This window comes from Berghia stephanieae, chromosome 7 (genome assembly GCF_034508935.2).
Source record: "Berghia stephanieae isolate SIO BIC M18660-M18661 chromosome 7, UCSD_Bste_1.3, whole genome shotgun sequence".
Taxonomy (NCBI): domain Eukaryota; kingdom Metazoa; phylum Mollusca; class Gastropoda; order Nudibranchia; family Aeolidiidae; genus Berghia; species Berghia stephanieae.
The window spans coordinates 49,561,782-49,581,309 of NC_088366.1; the positions used below are offsets into that span (position 1 = coordinate 49,561,782).

Here is a 19,528-nt window from a genome sequence, read left to right on the forward strand (position 1 = left end):
AGGCTCGAACCCAGGACCTTCGATCCGAAAGCGATTATCATACCACAAGACCACAAGCCGCACAACGAGAACAAGAAACTTAAGCTTTCATCTAGGGTAATATCCTGTAATTGTGGTCATGTAATGCCCTTTTTCAAGGACTCAGCTCTGCGCCGATCGAGAGGCTCGAACCCAGGACCAAGCGGACATCAAAACTGTCTAGCGCTATATTATTAAAATCTGTTTTTTTTTAATTCAGAGACAACAATGTTGACCGGTTTTGGGGACTTGTGGCGTGACACTCGCCTTGGGACCGGAAGGTCTTGGGTTCGAGTCCCTCACTGAGCGGTGGAAAGTTGAGTCCTTGGAAATGATTTTTTCTAGCCTAATTAAATTAATGCTGGTCGCCAATAAACATAATCCAAATTTGCTCTTTACGCTCCGATATCTATAAGAATCTGCCTACACATCCTGCCACTAGTATCAAGAATTAACCCTCTCCTTACCAAATATAGGAAAATCGTCACATTCGTTACCATACAATCAACATTGTTCTTATTCAAATTTCTCTTGTATATCATAACATTTAAAGAAAATGAACAGAGTGTTCTAGAGTAGATGTTTTGCTGAATAAATTATGTATGGCAAGAACTTTACTGCAATTAACCAGTAGATTATTGACCAACCAAAACATGGTAATTTGTGACACACCTTCACACGTGCTCGGACAAACATAGTTGGTTGTTTATAAACAATAACGTGAACGAATTCGACCTCCATCTGATCGTTGTTATTGTTTTTATATTGACAAATGGGTGACTAGTTATCACACGATTTTCTCGATCAGATTATAAACGTTTAAGTTTACACATAGTTTTCTGTGTTGATTCTACTGATCAAGAGGTAGAACAGTGGATATTTTACTTAACACACACCATCCATAGTAAAACCTGTGTAATTTGCTGTGTCTACCAATCACTGCCATTTTTTACATTATGATTGTCCGAGAGGCGTGGTTATCTACCGGTTAATTGTGTTTGAGTGTTAAAAATATATATTTTTATATTAGTTGTGTGGAAAGCTTTGGGGAAAATCCTAAAAAAATGGCTGGTAAGGAAAGAGGTAAAAAAGGAAAGTGTTCAGAATCTAGAGGGTCTACATTGTCAACTGGTTGTTGCGACTTGCGTTCAAAATAGCTATGTTCCCCCTCTCCCTCCTCCCCATTGCCTTTTGGAACTAATCTTCTGGTTTCCGAGTCTTCTTCTTCTTCAAGTACCAAGTCTGTGCCAGACATCGGTGATCATGGTACGCCATTCATCTCTCTGATCAGATAACCTCAAATCTTCTCCCTCTCCCCTAATATTACTCTTCTCTTTCTTTGTCACCCAGCTGTTCAAACTATTCAAATATGTTTTTCTTGGTCTACCTTTACTCTTTTTACCTTCTATCTTTCCTGTGAGACCAAGATGTTCAATACATTTATGTCGATTTAGGTGCCCTAAAAATTGCATTTGTCTTTTTCTTATTGTACGAATTTGTAACCTTTTAGTTTCAGCTTGCTCTATCTAATACTTCTTCATTAGTTTTCTTCTCTGTTCATGAGATTCTTAACATCCTTCTAAAAGAACTCATTTCTGGGTGGGCAGGGAGGTACATACTGTGTCTTCAATTCTCCCCCCCCCCTGTGACTGTTTTCCAACATGCTTTCTGTCTTTGTCTTGGAATGAGATTACTTGGTATTGTTCTGGCCCTGGCCGGATACCCTGGCTGGGAGGGAAACAGTCAAATGTATAGTTTTAGGAGATGGTATTTTTTCCCTTGTAAATCATCTCTCTGTTATGCACGGTATCATGTTTTGTTTATGTATTATATATGCTTTGTAAACATTTGAGTGTATTCCTCTTAGTAGGGACCTGTGCTTGTGTCTGGATAAGACGTGTAGGTGATCTCAAACTAAGTACATTGAAAGTGTACTCTTGGAATCGACATCTGTTTCCTATTTAAACCAATTCCCCTTTGTTTGCCTTTTTCTTGAGTGCTTTAATTGTAATTCTAGAATTTTTACTATCTCATTTTCTTCCCTTTTACTGGCGCTGATATGACCTTAATGTGTTGCAAGCGCCGTAGAACCCTTAAAAACAAAAACAAAACAAAAGAATTCATTTCAGAGTATTGCAATCTTGTTTTCTAGACAAAATAAATGCCAATAAAGATAATCCAACTTTGCTCTTTTACACTCCGTTTCAATAGATAGTATGCGCTTGGCTAAGAAGCTCACAACACTGCCATCCCGAACGGACCAAATCTATGTGTAACCGTGAACGTTTATAGTCTGATTAATACAGTTTAGTGATAATTTCTCATAAACGCGGATGCCAAAAAAAAACAAACCCCAAAACAAACAAACCAATAACAAAGGCCTTAGTGACGTCAACTTCGTTCTATCTATAATAATCTGCCTAAACATCCCGCCAATAGTTATCAAGAATCTAAAAGCGGGTGGTTGGATGGGACCATCACCCTTGAATCATATACCTATGATGTTCGCATGGGTGTACGATCCGATAGTGATGTCGTTTCTTCTTCTCTTTACTAGCCTATCCTGCTTCTTTGATTTGTGATTGTATTTTTGACAGGGGATTTTTTTTTTCTGTAAATCTTCTGCCTGTTTGTTCTTGGTTATTTATAATTTAGCTTATGATATCTTTAGGTTATGATTTTGATTTACATTTGTACTATTTTTGTTAGATTGCTTGTTTTTTTGTTTCAGCGGTCTCTCATATAACCTCAATTGTGTTGGAAGAGACCTAAAACAACAAACAAACAAACAAACAAAAGAATCTAAAAAAAATGTGTTCAGAATCTTGAGGGTCTGCCTTGCCACTTGTTTTCATGAATACTATGCCCCCCCCCCTTCCCCTTTCCACCCCTCTCCCCGCCCGTTCTCCCCAAGAGGTCACTGAGTAAAGTATGACCTAAGACAGTCACGATCTTAGGAAATAATTGGGCAATGTTTTGTAATTCCTGTCTAATTAATACATCATAAAGACTTGATCGAGTACAAGAGGGGGACTTCTCGATAAGGAAACTGTGTGTGTGTGTGTGATTAAAAATGTGTTCCTAGTTCATGGTTTAGCGGTGATGTAACACCCAAAGGCGTTGATTGGTACGCGACACGTAATGGTATCAAACTGCGCTTCTCGGTGACAAGATGGTAAGAAGAAATATGTGTTCGAAAGAAATATATTTGCTTGATATATTTCTTATCTTATCTTATCTTATCTTTTAAAAAGGCTAAGTATGATATATATATATATATATATATATATATATATATATATATATATATATATATATATATATGTTTCAATGTCTTATAGATAGACTGAAGTTGACGTCACTCGGATCATTGTTATTGTTTTTTGCCATCCACGTTAATGAGTAATTCTCACTAAACTGTATTAACCATACTATAGATAGTATGCAGATGGCGTCACTCAGACCTTTTTTATTGTTTTTGCCATCCGCGTTTGTGAGTTGTTCTCACTAAACTGTATTAACCAGACTATAAAAGTTCATGGTTACACAGAGTTTGCGTGTTGGTCCGTTATACATACTTCCGGATGGCAATGTTGTGAACTCCTTGGCCAAGCGCATTCTATCTATAAAAGTTCGTGGGTTACACACAGTTTTATGTGTTGCTCTGTTATACTTCCGGATGGCAATGTTGTGAGTTCTTAGCCAAGCGCATACTATTTATACAAGACATGGTATTGAAACAACCTTATTAAATCATATAATATGCTTTTGATTATGACAAATATTAATCCCATTTTAGAATATTTCAGATTAAATTTTCCTTAATATTTCAAAATCAAATTCTCCATATTCCATTGGGACTAGCATCACTTAATAGATCATCTACAGTTATAATATTTAATTTTCTCTAAATTCTCAAATCAATTATGTCGTTTAAATGGCCATTAAAACACTTCAGGTGGAAAGTGGCGCTCTATAGATAGTATGCAGATGACGTCACTCAGGCCTTTGTTATTGTTTTTGCCATCCGCGTTTGTGAGTTGTTCTCACTAAACTGTATTAACCTGACTATAAAAGTTCATGGTTACACAGAGTTTGTGTGTTGGTCCTTTATACTTCCGAATGGCAATGTTGTGAACTCCTTGGCCAAGCGCATTCTATCTATAAATTGTATTCATCTTCTTCTTCTTTCAGCTTATCTCGCATTTTGCAGGGTTGACATAATGAATGCCACATCTCCATGCATCTCGGTTCAGTGCATCATCTTCCTCCAGGCCCAGTTCTTTCATAATGTCATCCTTTTCCTTATCCCACCATCTTGTCTTTGGGCGTCCCTTTTTCCTCTTTTCCGCTAATTTTAAGTCTAATACTTTCCTTCCCACGTACTCCCTCTCTCGTCTCTTCACATGTCCGAACCATTTCAATCTATCTTCTCTCATTTTTATTGATACATTCTTCACTTCACTTCAAATGTTATTCCTATTCATGTTTATAAATTATGTACATATCTTAATGAATTCAATTCTTTGTCGATCAAAGTCTTGAACTTGACTCATCAACATAACTGGCGTTTGTTGTTTCAAATTTAATGCTTTTTAAATTGATAACTATAATATGATGAACTAAAGAATTTGGTCTGAATCTAGTTTAACACCAGTCTAGATGATGATGATGTGGTGGTGGTTGTAGTTGGAGTGGTAGTGATGATGATTTGGTAGTGGTGGTTGTAGTGGTAGTGGTAGTGATGATAGTGTGGTGGTGGTGGTTGTAGTAGTAATGGTGATGAAGATGATGTGGTGGTGATGGTTGTAGTAGTATTGGTAGTGATGATAGTGTGGTGGTGGTGGTTGTAGAAGTAGTGGCAGTGATGGTGGTGGTTGTATTAGTAGTGGTAGTGATGATGATGTGGTGGTGACGGTTGTTGCTGTAGTGGTAATGATGATGATTGGTGATGATATGGTGGTGGTTGTAGTAGTAGTGACTGGAGAGGGGTATCCTTGGAACAATTTAATCTCACCCGAATTTGACGGAAGTTACCCGTAACCCGAAATATTTTGATCCAGACCGAATTTATTTTCCGGTGAAACCGGAGTTTTGGTATCACTGTATTGGCATGAGCTTAGAATATACAGTTGATAATGTACATACACATTTTTGAAATAATCCAATTATTACGTCTCTAGTTATTAATTATTTTGTAAGATGTCCTTAAAATAAATAAAACACCCCCAAAAAATGCCGACAATTTTATGACATTGCTCAATTTTTGAAGAAATTTTGATATTTAAATAAGTAATCAATGAAATAAGAATTATTAATGTGAAATTTTTGTCTTATTTATTAGAGGAAATAGGATTTCAAAATGTCAAAAGTTAAAGAAGTGTTTATAATTTCAAAGTTCAGTTTTGAAACTATGTGAAGCCGGGTGGGCAGGGAAAGAAATATCAAGAAACAGGATGAGAGCGGAAGAGCAAGAATGAGAGAGTAAAATACACACACACACGCACACACACACACACACACGTGAGAGAGCGAGAAAGAGAGAGAAAGAGAGAGAGAGAAAGAGAGAGAGAGAGAGAGAGAGAGAGAGAGAGAGAGAGATAAAGAAAAAGAGGAGCGAGAGGGGGAGGGGAGAGAGACTGTTTGTGCATTAAGAGGGCAGGAGGGAAATAGAGTAAAGATTGAAGCCTGACTGTAGAACTCTGTGTGTGTGTGTGTGTGTTTGTATGTGTGAAAGAAACGAAAGTGAGACGGAAAGAGTGAGGTAGACATGAAGAAAGGGATGGAGGCGGAGCAAAAAATTGTAGGGATAGTTTAATAAAGCATTTTGTTTCAAAATAAGTCATAGTCAATCAACTGGAAACATTGACCAATGAGATTGCAATAGGATTCAGTAGTCGTAACGTCACTTCCTTCCTAATGACGCATGGTAACTTACCAACACTGGCTCTAAAGTATCGGAACAATGGCGGACGCCTGTATGAAATATTTCTCTGGCTAGCATAAATGCGTATCCAGAGGAGGAAAAAACATAAATTTGATCGTGTTTTGACTTTTAAACATTCTGATCACAAGACATATGAAAAGTTCTAACCAGCTTGAAGAATAAAAAAGTAATGATTTTCTTTGTTTAGAACCAAGATGGCCGCCGTTGCCGGGCGGCGTGACGTCAGACTACTGAATCCAATTAAAGAAATGGGCTGGTCAAATTATTCATTGCATTGTTTCCATTTTGAGTCAGATGACAGCTTGAGTAGGAGGGGGTGGGGCTTATTGTGTAATGACATACATGTAAACATGTTATTGAATCTGTCAAGTTTTTCTTAGCGTTCACCACATTGTTGATTGTCTAAAAAGACTCCCCCTTCTTTCAGTTTACAAAGAAAGCACGACAAAACGAACATCTCTCTCTCTCTCTCTCTCTCTCTCTTTCTGTCTGTCCCTCTCTCCTTTTCATCTATCTATCTATCTATCTATCTATCTATCTATCTATCCATCCATCTATCTATCTATCTATCTATCTATCTATCTATCTATCTATCTATCTATCTATCTATCTATCTATCTATCTATCTATCTATCCATTTTCTATCTATCTATCTATCTATCTATCTATCTATCTATCTATCTATCTACTATCTTTCTATCTATCTATCTATCTATCTATCTATCTATCTATCTCTATCTATTTATACATTGATAGGCCCGTTTCTCTTTCTGTTTATCTATCCATACATCTAACTCTTTTTCATTTTTTAGTTACACGCATTTCCATCGGCAGTTCATTAATTATAAAAGGCTCTATTTACTATTCTGCTTTTGGCAAACATGCGCATGTGATGAGCGTTGACCAATCAGAATCATTCATTTGTAAAGTTGTCAGGGAAAACCCTAGACTTGTTTACAGTTTTTAAAGTTCATTATTGGTTGAACCATGAAATTGTGGAAACAGTCATGCTTTCTTTGAGATAGATAAAGACACACCCGATGCTGTGGTATCTTACATGGTATTGGATGGGGAAAAGACTTAATATTACTAAGTCTTGGAAATAGTTGCTCTCTGAGAGAAAGTCAACCCTCGTTTTGAATGTGAATACTTGAATTTGATAGTTGCTTTTTAAAACTTTAAATTTATATAACTTATCTCCAACATCTATATTTAATTATTATACCTTTGCATAGAAAAATTATTGTAGTTTCTGAAACAACCAAAAACTGAAATTTGATAATTTTGACCATTCCCACTTTAAAACCGGTTTTCTTCGTTTTCCAAATCCCGACTTAATACCGATTTGAGGCGTAGGGTCACATATATTAAGTTCTCCATGAGGAGCCCGTCGCCTTGTATCTATGAAAACAAAGACAACACGTCACCTTAATTCATTTTTGCCACATAGTGTTCGAAATTTTAACGCCCAACTGTGATTTAAATTAAATACTATCTTTTAAATATACACTCACAAGTTCGGACTAAAGGCCAGAGGTATGGCCTATCTCAATTTATTAAACTAGTAAAAAGCCCGCAATTTCGCGGGGAAAGAACTATTTTCATTCGATATTGTACCCACCATCATTTTATGAGGGCAGATTGGTAAACAACGTTGTCTTTGTAACTTGGTACATCCTCTGTTGATTTTTCTGTGTGGCCCAACATGAAGTGTAAGCCACTATAGCCTCTGACCCGTGACACAGCAACATACAGTTGTCCGTGTGTGAAAACAGGTTGCGGTAAGAAAATCAACTGCGAAAATAAACCTGAAGTAGCAGACGTGAGCAGAGCTGAAAGACGATCCTGGGATCGAGAACCTAACTTACAGTATTACAGTACTCTGGTGATCATGTTTGGTGGCGTTTTTATGCACATCCACTGGAGGTGTACAAAAATGCACCGTTGTTATGCACCTCCGTTTGCGGTGCTGGTTGAAAATGTTGCTGCTTGAAGATCGAAGAAAAAAATAACGATAAGTGTTGAACTGTAAGCCTCAATTTAATAGACGAAGACATAATGTGGACGTTTCTGATTTCCCCTTTATCAACAAAACACGACGAATAAGACACTAAGAACGAATGAGAGATGTGTAGTGTGAATGGCGTAGATAAGGTAAATAGACATAAACAATGATGGGACAGGACGTTTTTGAAAAATAACAACAACAACAACAACAACAACAACAACACAACACAACACAACAACAACAACAACAACAACAACAACAACAAAGAAGAAGAAGGCGAAAAAAACCCCCAAAGACGCGGTAAACGAATACACTGATGATAATGCTAAAATATTATAAAATGATAACAATCGACGTTTACATATAAATGCACGTCGATAACACATTGACTGGTACCGATGTTGTTTTAAAAAAAATATAAATAGAAATAATAATAATAATAATATATAATAATAATATAATAGTAATAATAATAATAATAAAATAATAATAATAATAATAATAATAATAATAATAATAATAATACTAGATTAATTTAAGGTTTAAAATATATTTCCAGTAACTAAAAGAACAAAAATGATGTCTTTCTCAATAAAGTAAACTTTTTATTAAAATGCACACAATGGGATTGAACCCAGTACTTTCAAGGTTAGAGTCTGACAGCTTATCCACTGCGCTACGGAGCCAGCTGACTGCTCATAACTTTTAATAAGATCTTTCTAAAACATTATTTTACATTCAATGCAACTTCTATTTTCGGGTTTTAAATTTCGATTTTTTAGATTATTATTATTATTTATTATATTATTTATTATTATTATTATTATTATTATTATTATTATTATTATTATTATTATTATTATTACTTATTATTATTATTATTATTTTTATTATTATTATTATTATTATTATTATTATTATTATTATTATTATTATTATTATTAATTAAAATATTACCAAAGAAGTTAAACCTGAGTAATATCCACCCGAAACCATCACAGTGAAAGCATCAAATGGTCAATAATAATAATTGATGTCATAAAGAGATGAAAACTGTTGAAAACTTAGTGTAGATCTTAACTACGCCACTACCACATTATCTCATTCATTTGTGGTGTTTCATTCATCCTGTTTTGTTGATAACGGGGAAACCCGAAACGTTCATTTGATCTGTGTTTGTAATTAAAATTAAGCTTACATTCAATTTCACATTATTATTTTTTTCTTCGAGCTTTGAGCAGCAACATTTACAGTGAATACACTATTTCGAATGCAACGATTTGCGTAAAAACGCAAAACTGACATTTTACAATGTCGAAATTGGTTGATTTTTAGAGTGTTAGTGTCGTCGTTACGTATTTTATGATATCTGTTTGACTCAATGAACTTTCAAACTGACTTTAAATTATAATAGGAAATCAGGTTATCTGTTGATGTATCTGTAAAAAATACATTTCTAATTTTCAAACCTTTCAGTAGAGTTGTGCGCCGTATGTTTTTTTTATTGACTCAAATAAGCACAATGTTCTCCATAAAGCTATATTTTAAAAAGAAAGGATTAATATATAAGGTGTTGCTATTGGATCACTCCATGAGGCTCAAATGCGCGCCCAATGAGCGTAGTGTAGAGTATAGAACACCGGACCTAGGACCGAGCCTTGTGGGACACCGACGTTCAATGATAAATCAATTGACTGATTGCCATGAATCAAGACAGATTGTGTTCTATTACTTAGATATGATTTAAACCATTGAAGGACGGTGCCACTGATTCCAAAATTTTGGAAAAGACTTTTTTATAGAATGGTGTGATCTATTGTGTTGAAAGCTGTTGACAGGTCAAGTAAAGTAAGTTTGGAGAATTCTCCTCTATCACAAGACAGTAATGAATCATTGATAAGTTTCATTAAAGCAGCTTCAGTAATGTGATATTCTCTATAAGCAGACAGATATATTTCAAGTAAATTGTTAGACAATAGGTGTGATTTTAACTGCTTTAAAACAATATTTTCGGTAACCTTAGAAATGAAGGACCGATTTGATACGGAGCGGTAGTTTTTTTTAAATCATCAGGGTCAAGGAGAGGGGTGACAGATGCTTTTTTAAGGCAAATAGGTATTAATTCCGGAGCTAAGGGATTGATTAATGATTGAAGTAATTATATCTAAGGTTGAGTCAAGACATTTTAAAATACGATTTGTTGGGATAGGATCTAATGAGCAGGACTTAGGAGGAGACGATTTGATGACATAACGTACTTCAGATGAACTGTTTTAAAATCAGTAAAACGAGGGCCTTTATATGACATACTAACAATAAAATTTTCTTCATTTTTGGCATGAGTCAAGCTTACATCTCATATTAGCAATTTTTTTCTTTGAAATAGTTTACAAACACGTCTTGTAAAATATTTATATCTATGTTGACATTCGTTTTTGATTTACCACTCATTTCATTAACAAAATTGAATAGGGATTTAGAGGTGGAACATGAGTTAATTTTACTACTGTAATACAATCCCTTTTCAAAAATAATCTTATTTTTTACTTCATTAACATGATGGTAAATAACACGGTCTTCTTGGTTGTTTGTTTGAAGCCATCTCCTTTCTTTTGCACGCCGAAGCTGTTTAGTATGCTGTACGTCAGCGGTGATCCACGACGCAGAAGGTCGATCTGACACAACCCTAGATCGTAGAGGTGCATGATGATCCAATACAGCACGGAGACAGGCATTGTAATTTCCAACAGGATTATTGTGCTCCAGTGCCCTTGAAATAGTTTAATAATAGATAGCATTTATCTAGTATTTCACAACGTTTATACTTTATCTTATCCCTGGTGGACAACGGCCATATAATAACATTGGACGATACAAGCAGCCCGTTAGGTGCTCATATATTTTTGGACAAAGCCATCGATGTAAAAAAAAGAACAAAACAAAAAAACAAAACAAAAAACGAAAACAAAAACAGGGGGATCCTCGGATTTTTACACCCATCTCCGATAGGACGAGAAGAAATTGCCTTTCACAAAGACGTAACACCCGACAAACTGTTGAGCAAGACAACTCACTCATAAAGGTTGGACAAGACATGTCACGAAACCCCACTGGTTTACACTACGTGTTCGCCACTCTTTAATTGGCTGGACGTGGGGGGGGGGGGCACTTTGAATTTATAAATACATAATAATAATAAATAAATTCCCTTAATTAATCCCTAAGGGGAAATTTGTCTTTAGGGTCTATTCCAAGGGAAGACTGGAATAACCCAGGCATCAGCCGCTGTGCAGCGCCGCAAAGTGAGCTAGGGCGAGGTGACTTGCTCAAGGCCACACAGCGCAGCGGCGGGTGATCGAATTCGGTACCTTTTGGGTACAAAGCAAGGACCGTACCGCTGAGCCACGCTGCCCCCAAATAAATATAATATCATGCGAAATATAACTGAACGTAAACTTCTTTAACAACAGAGTTCATGGATGTTTTGTAAGTATAACCTTTCAAAGAAACCACAGTTTTTAATTACAAGAGATGCATAATAGATGACATAAAGAAAATATTAATTTAACCTCTCCCTTCTGAGTTCCTGGTTGCGAGCCATATTGCTCTGCCGCATACCATGAAAAAGAATTCCGCGCTTCGCTTCTCTGAAGAAATTAAAATCCTTGTAAATTTTCCTCTTTGTGACAAATTTGCATGTTTAATCCATATTTTTATCAGTTTTTATGAATGTAGAAATCCTAACATGCAGCTACGCCTCTGGCTTTTAACTATTAAATTGTAACAATTGATTATGTCAAGTGTGTATACAAAGTGTACAATTTGATGTGTCATTTTGAACCCATGATGTCAATGATATTGAGTAGTGCACATGAATCTCGTGAAATGTAAACGCCTGGTCAAGTCTGTGGACGAGTTGAGTTCAGTGATCATTACCACAACAAAATTCACTGTGTATAATACTGTATTGTAAAACATCAAAATGTTCACTCTTCCCAGACCTTTCGTAATTTTATAAACCGTAAAGAGGAAAAATCCTAAAGTATGGTATTGTAACCGATGCAAAAAAAAAAAATAATCGCCTTAATGTCATCAAGAATTCTTGTGTCCGAACCAATTATCATTAAAATCCATCAGAAGGTTGTGAAGATATCCACGTCAATGCGTGCGCACGGCTGTGGAATGGACTATAGTTGGGACCTGTGCTTGTGTCTGGAGCAGATTTTAGTGATCTCAAACTAAGTGCTTTGATAGTGTGCTCTTGGAATCTACACCTTTTTCTTATTTGAACCACTTCCCCATTGTCTTACCTTTTCTTTGGTGCTTTAATCTAGAACTTTACTTTTCACTATCCCATTTTCTTCCTTTTTACTGGCGCTGATTTGACCGTAATGTGTTGCAAGCGCCGTAAAACTATTAAAAAGAAACAAAACAAAGCTCTATTACTGATATTATTTGATATGGTAATATACTTTTTCTTCTCATTCTCCAAAACTCAAGCTCCTGACTTTGGCTCTCCTGTTTGCTGCCGCTCATGCTGGTTTATGCTGGGCTTTCAAAGAAAACGTGAGTTTATTTTGTCATTGGATATTTCATTGTTAAGCGGCTGTGTGATCTTGTTGTATTGGTTCGAGTCCCACTCTGAGCGGTGCATAGATGAGTCCTTGAAAACAAAAGGCTCTTCAGTCATTCTCTCGGCGTACTCAGGTGAAAACTACGTACAAGGCCGTTAACGGCGTTGTCTCTGTGGGAAAAATGTAACATGCGCCATGTCTTGTTCTACATGTTAAGTGTTGCTGTTGGCTAGGGACACTTTTTAAAGCCCTTTGAGCACTTTTTGTGGATATTGCGCTATATAAATGCTCTAGTTTTTTTTCTAATGGTCTATATAGATAAAATACCATGGATACTATAGACATATAACGTGTGCAAATGTAGCCTTCGGAAACCCGACACTAGGACATGTATTTGACGTCATTTTATGGCGAAAGTATCATCTAGTCACTTGCCATTAGCAGTAGTACCGGAGACAGCAATATATATGGAGACACGAAACTTCTGAAGTAGCAATAGATAGAACGAAGTTGAAGTCACTGAGGTCTTTGGTATTGTTTTTTGTTTTTATTGTTGTTTTTTTTTTGTTTGTTTGTTTGTTTTTTGTTGTTGTTTTTTTTTGCCATCCATGTTTCTAAGTAGTTCTTACTAAACTGTTTTATCCGGACCTAAAACGTTTAAGTTTACACATCGTTTTTGTTGTTAGTCCGTTATATTTCCGGATGGCAACGTTGTGAGATTCTTTGCCAAGTGCACAGCGTCTATAGGGTTACAATAGCAGAAGATGCATAGCTTTATCAGGTCGTGTTAGGTCGGTAAACATCATCTCGCTCATTCTGTAATACAATTCAAATTTGGCACGTGTTTTCGCAGCTTTCTGTCTTCATTTGGGTGATTTAAAAAAATCACCAATACATGCTCTCAGACTATAAACTTTTTGTGTATTTTTACGATTGATAGAGCAGGCAGAAATGATGTGTGTTTTATTTAAACACATACCATCAATACTCATGTGAAATGTTTACCGACTTGACAGTGAACACCCACATATGGACGGAGTGTAGCCATCGTTAACTTATAGCCTGGCACTGGGATCCACCGGAGCCATCGTTAACTTATAGCCTGACACTGAGATCCACCGGAGCCATCGTTAACTTATAGCCTGACACTGAGATCCACCGGAGCCGTCGTTAACTTATAGCCTGACACTGAGATCCACCGGAGCCATCGTTAACTTATAGCCTGACACTGAGATCCACCGGAGCCATCGTTAACTTATAGCCTGACACTGAGATCCACCGAAGCCATCGTTAACTTATAGCCTGACACTGAGATTCACCGGAGCCATCGTTAACTTATAGCCTGACACTGAGATCCACCGAGGCCATCGTTAACTTATAGCCTGACACTGAGATCCACCGGAGCCATTGTTAACTTATAGCCTGACACTGAGATCCACCGGAGCCATCGTTAACTCATAGCCTGACACGGACCAAAAAATGACGTAAAAGACACGTCTTTGGCCACAAAAGAAAACAAATCGTGAGTTATATTCAATAGTTCAACCAATGGGATCACTTGTTTCCTTGAGCACTACTAACAACAACTCACTAGACGCTGCACATAACTAAAATATGACATCAAACTATAAGTCCTAGAGGGTTCCAGTGTCAGGCTATATTATATTTACGATGGCTACGCTACGCGATCGTAACCACGTACGGATCCACTAGCACTTATATTTTGACGTCATTTTATAGGTTTGAGCAGCGTCTAGTGAGTTGCCGTTAGTAGTGTTCAAGGAAACACGTGATTCCATTGGTTGAACTATTGAATACAACTCACGATTTGTTTTCTCTTCGTTTTATGAGTAGTCATCACTAAATTGTATCAATCAGGCTATGAATAGTCAAGGTTACTGACATATATGTGAGTTGGTACGTTATATCAGGCTGGCGGAATGTTGTGAGAACATTTTCTAAGTCCACAGCATCAAAACATCTTAAAAAATTTTTTTTTCAGATATTATAGAATGAGCAAGGAGAGTATTAAAGATCCTCTACGACTTCGTGGTCCTTCGATAACCAATCAAAACACACGGTTTGGAAAGAGTATACTACCACCTGATCAGCTTCTATCGGTGCTCACACTACCATGTTATGATGATCGATCCAATCAGCTAATTCGTTACACAGCTGTGGTCCCAAAACACCGTTCAACTAGATGCTCTGCGGTACTCATTTCACACCGAAGTACGATGAGAGAATGTGAGTAAAGAGCCTTTTCAAAAGACTCAACTATGCGGCGAGCGAAGCTCGAACCCATGACCTTCCCATCCGAAAGCGGGTGTCATGCCATACGACCACATAGCCGATTACCTCACTACCTTAATACGGACATGATAAGATGGGTCACTTTTGTTTTTTAAATCTTATTTTACAGTCCTGTCCTGATGGTCAAGTTTGTGCAGCTATTTTTATATCCTGGGGATATTGCGTAAGTATCATCTCTTATTATCCTATGTATCCTATTGTACAGTTTACGATCTAATAGATTTTAACGACCGTTAAATGTTCTTTGTTACTTTCATGCATGATAACATTTTTCAACAGCATACATTAATACATATTCATTGTTAACATGACAATTTTCGGCACATATGGCTGTTTCAAATGATTAAATACATAGCTCTGGTCGGCGGATCAAAACTCTGACGTCACGATTTTCACGATCAACAGCTTTTTCTTCTTATGGTGCTCACTCTTTTATGTTATGACGATCGACCCAATTAGCAAAGCCCACACCACACCCGTGCACCGTCGCGAATCCGCCCGGAAGCTTCGCCACAACACACCGTTCACCTGGATGCTCTACGGTTCAAAACTCTGAAGTCTACATACAAGAAATAAAGTGAGTAGGAAAGTGCCAGAAGACAATCGGGAATAAAAATTTCGTGGCGGCGATGGAGGCTCGAGCCCCCGGCCTTAATTGTACGACAATTCCGCCTGGCCGGGGAGAGCGTGACTCTACCGAATGAGCTATCCACGATCGTGTATAGCTCATACGGTAGAGTCACGATCGTGGATAGCTCATACGGTAGAGTCACGATCGTGGATAGCTCATACGGTAGAGTCACGATAGTGGATAGCTCATACGGTAGAGTAACGATCGTGGATAGCTCACACGGTAGAGTCACGATCGTGGATAGCTCATACGGTAGAGTCACGATCGTGGATAGCTCATACGGTAGAGTCACGATCGTGGATAGCTCATACGGTAGAGTCACGATCGTGGATAGCTCACACGGTAGAGTCACGATCGTGGATAGCTCATGCGGTAGAGTCACGATCGTGGATAGCTCATACGGTAGAGTCACGATCGTGGATAGCTCATACGGTAGAGTCACGATCGTGGATAGCTCATACGGTAGAGTCATGATCGTGGATAGCTCATACGGTAGAGTCACGATCGTGTATAGCTCATACGGTAGAGTCACGATCGTAGATAGCTCATACGGTAGAGTCACGATCGTGGATAGCTCACACGGTAGAGTCACGATCGTGGATAGCTCACACGGTAGAGTCACGATCGTGGATAGCTCATACGGTAGAGTCACGATCGTGTATAGCTCATACGGTAGAGTCACGATCGTGGATAGCTCACACGGTAGAGTCACGATCGTGGATAGCTCATACGGTAGAGTCACGATCGTGTATAGCTCATACGGTAGAGTCACGATCGTGGATAGCTCATACGGTAGAGTCACGATCGTGGATAGCTCATACGGTAGAGTCACGATCGTGTATAGCTCATACGGTAGAGTCACGATCGTGGATAGCTCATACGGTAGAGTCACGATCGTGGATAGCTCACACGGTAGAGTCACGATCGTGGATAGCTCACACGGTAGAGTCACGATCGTGGATAGCTCATACGGTAGAGTCACGATCGTGGATAGCTCATACGGTAGAGTCACGATCGTAGATAGCTCATACGGTAGAGTCACGATCGTGGATAGCTCACACGGTAGAGTCACGATCGTGGATAGCTCATACGGTAGAGTCACGATCGTGGATAGCTCATACGGTAGAGTCACGAACATGGATAGCTCACACGGTAGAGTCACGATCGTGTATAGCTCACACGGTAGAGTCACGATCGTGGATAGCTCATACGGTAGTCACGATCGTGGATTGCTCATACGGTAGAGTCACGATCGTGGATAGCTCACACGGTAGAGTCACGATCGTGGATCGCTCATACGGTAGAGTCACGATTGTGGATAGCTCATACGGTAGAGTCACGATCGTGTATAGCTCACACGGTAGAGTCACGATCGTGGATAGCTCATACGGTAGAGTCACGATCGTGGATAGCTCACACGGTAGAGTCACGATCGTGGATAGCTCATACGGTAGAGTCACGATCGTGGATAGCTCATACGGTAGAGTTACGATCGTGGATTGCTCATACGGTAGAGTCACGATCGTGGATAGCTCATATGGTAGAGTCACGATCGTGGATAGCTCATACGGTAGAGTCACGATCGTGGATAGCTCATACGGTAGAGTCACGATCGTGGATAGCTCATACGGTAGATTCACGATCGTGGATAGCTCATACGGTAGATTCACGATCGTGGATAGCTCACACGGTAGAGTCACAATCGTGGATAGGTGATACGGTAGAGTCACGATCGTGGATAGCTCATACGGTAGAGTCACGATCGTGGATTGCTCATACGGTAGAGTCACGATCGTGGATAGCTCATATGGTAGAGTCACGATCGTGGATAGCTCATACCGTAGAGTCACGATCGTGGATAGCTCATACGGTAGAGTCGCGATCGTGGATAGCTCATACGGTTGAGTCACGATCGTGGATAGCTCATACGGTAGATTCACGATCGTGGATAGCTCATACGGTAGAGTCACGATCGTGGATAGCTCACACGGTAGAGTCACCATCGTGGATAGCTCATACGGTAGAGTCACGATCGTGGATAGCTCATACGGTAGATTCACGATCGTGGATAGCTCATACGGTAGAGCCACGATCGTGGATAGCTCACACGGTAGAGTCACGCTCTTCCCGACCAGGCGGAATTGTCGTACCAGTAAGATCGCGGGTTCGAGCCCCCATCACCGCCACGAAATTATTATTCTCTACTGTCTTCTGGCACTTTACTATTCACTTCATTTCTTGTTGTTATCAACATAAGTGCCTGCTCCACTCACTTTTCGGAATTAAGAATTCTACATACAAACTTTGCGCACCTTGTTTTATTTTGGGCTGATCAGACCTCTGATGACATCAGCCCATCGTTAGTCTAACACACAAATACATGTACTAGCCAATAATCAGTGGTGAAATTTCCCCATCAACATTCGTTTGACTTGTCCACTTTTATACATTTGAGAGTTTCGATTAGTTGATATACAAAATGCAAATAAAATCCAATGGCACGGTACATTATCCATCGTTATCAACCATTATGTTAGTTAACTTCCTATTGATGACACTCTATAAGACAAACGTTTTGTCTCAAATTTTATATTATTCCAAATTGCTACAGTTATTTGAATTACGGCATTTTTTTATTCATAGGAAGCATCATAACAAACAACAATGTGGAGGCTTGGATTTCTAACAGGTCAGTAAGTATTTTAAAGCAGGCACATGTTTTATAGAGACACGTCCTAAAATACAACATTTGGCCAGAAAACTCCTATATGTATAGCTTGATTTAAATGACGTGAGCTTGAACCATATATATATATATATATATATATATATATATATATATATAATTCCAACCAAAATAACAACAGGGGCATTATATGGCAAATTCTATCTTTTTAGAGAGTTATTGTGAATTCTCGGTCCAAAGAAATATTTAATGATTATTATTATCAGCAGTGAATAAGAGTCGCCAAGAAACGGAAAGGATGAGTAGTTAGATATTCTAAAAACTGACCTTATAGAGATTGATTCAGGATGATTTCTTTAGAAGCTTGATTAATGAATGTTCATGTAAAGTGATGATGAGGATGAGGGTGAACAATTAGACGAAGGGGAAAGGAGATGTTCAATATCAACAAAGGGAGGTAATCTGTGGAGGATGATCCCAAGAAAAATATGAAAACCAAAATATCTGCTAAGGGATGTACTACATGTATCGTGGTTGTAATTAGGATCTCTCGAATTTATTAATTTTTTAAAGACTATTTTATCCCTATAAGGGACGATCGGTCTGCCAGGTAGAATTTTCATTGGAAAACCTTCAGACCAATGTCTTTCATAAATAACACATTCTGTCGGTTGTGGTTCAATATCATCTTGAGGAGGGAGTTTGTTTAACCATGTTAACCGTTCTGTTTCCTCTTTAGGCAATCTGAACACACAACATTTCTTGGCTTTATTGTAGTTACCATTGCAATTTGCAACACCACAATTTTCCCCTTCTTGAATTTGTTTAGAAATTACGTCCATGAACATCAGACCCACAAGATGCAAAAGTTCATGTGAGGCAAAACATTAAGAGGACTGCTTCATTCCATATAGTCAATGGAGTAGCATCAGATTCATAGTAACATTCCATTCCACAGTCACAGAGTTAATAAATAAAGTACATATCAGATCAATGAGACAGAACTATATATTCAGAGTATAATAGTCGGATTTTTCATAAGGGGCGCGTCTTTGTCAACAGCAGTGCAAACACGTATTATTCGTCACATATAAATCTCCCATCATATAATTCCCTGTCTACTTACTAACACCTTGAAATAATCCATAGATTTTGCATTCTTTGTTTCAAATTTCAAACTGTTCCATTTCTGAACAATACGAATACCGAACCAGTTTTGTCTTATGTTTGTTTTGCATCTGGAGACAAAAATCTTAAACTTTTCCCCTCTGGTAAACGTAATATTAGAATATGAAAAAAAAATCAGAAAAGTCTATCCTATCCATACCATGTACCAATCTATAAATCTGAA

The 19,528-nt window shown here is 38.0% G+C and overlaps 1 long non-coding RNA gene across 1 annotated transcript; it reads left to right on the forward strand.

Moving 5' to 3' along the window:
* The first annotated feature begins 3,053 nt into the window (after nucleotides 1-3,053).
* On the forward strand, nucleotides 3,054-15,024 carry LOC144976305 (uncharacterized). Its single transcript, XR_013646088.1, has 3 exons — nucleotides 3,054-3,193; nucleotides 12,474-12,539; nucleotides 14,970-15,024. It is a non-coding gene; the product is annotated as an uncharacterized LOC144976305 (long non-coding RNA).
* The last annotated feature ends 4,504 nt before the right edge of the window (nucleotides 15,025-19,528 follow it).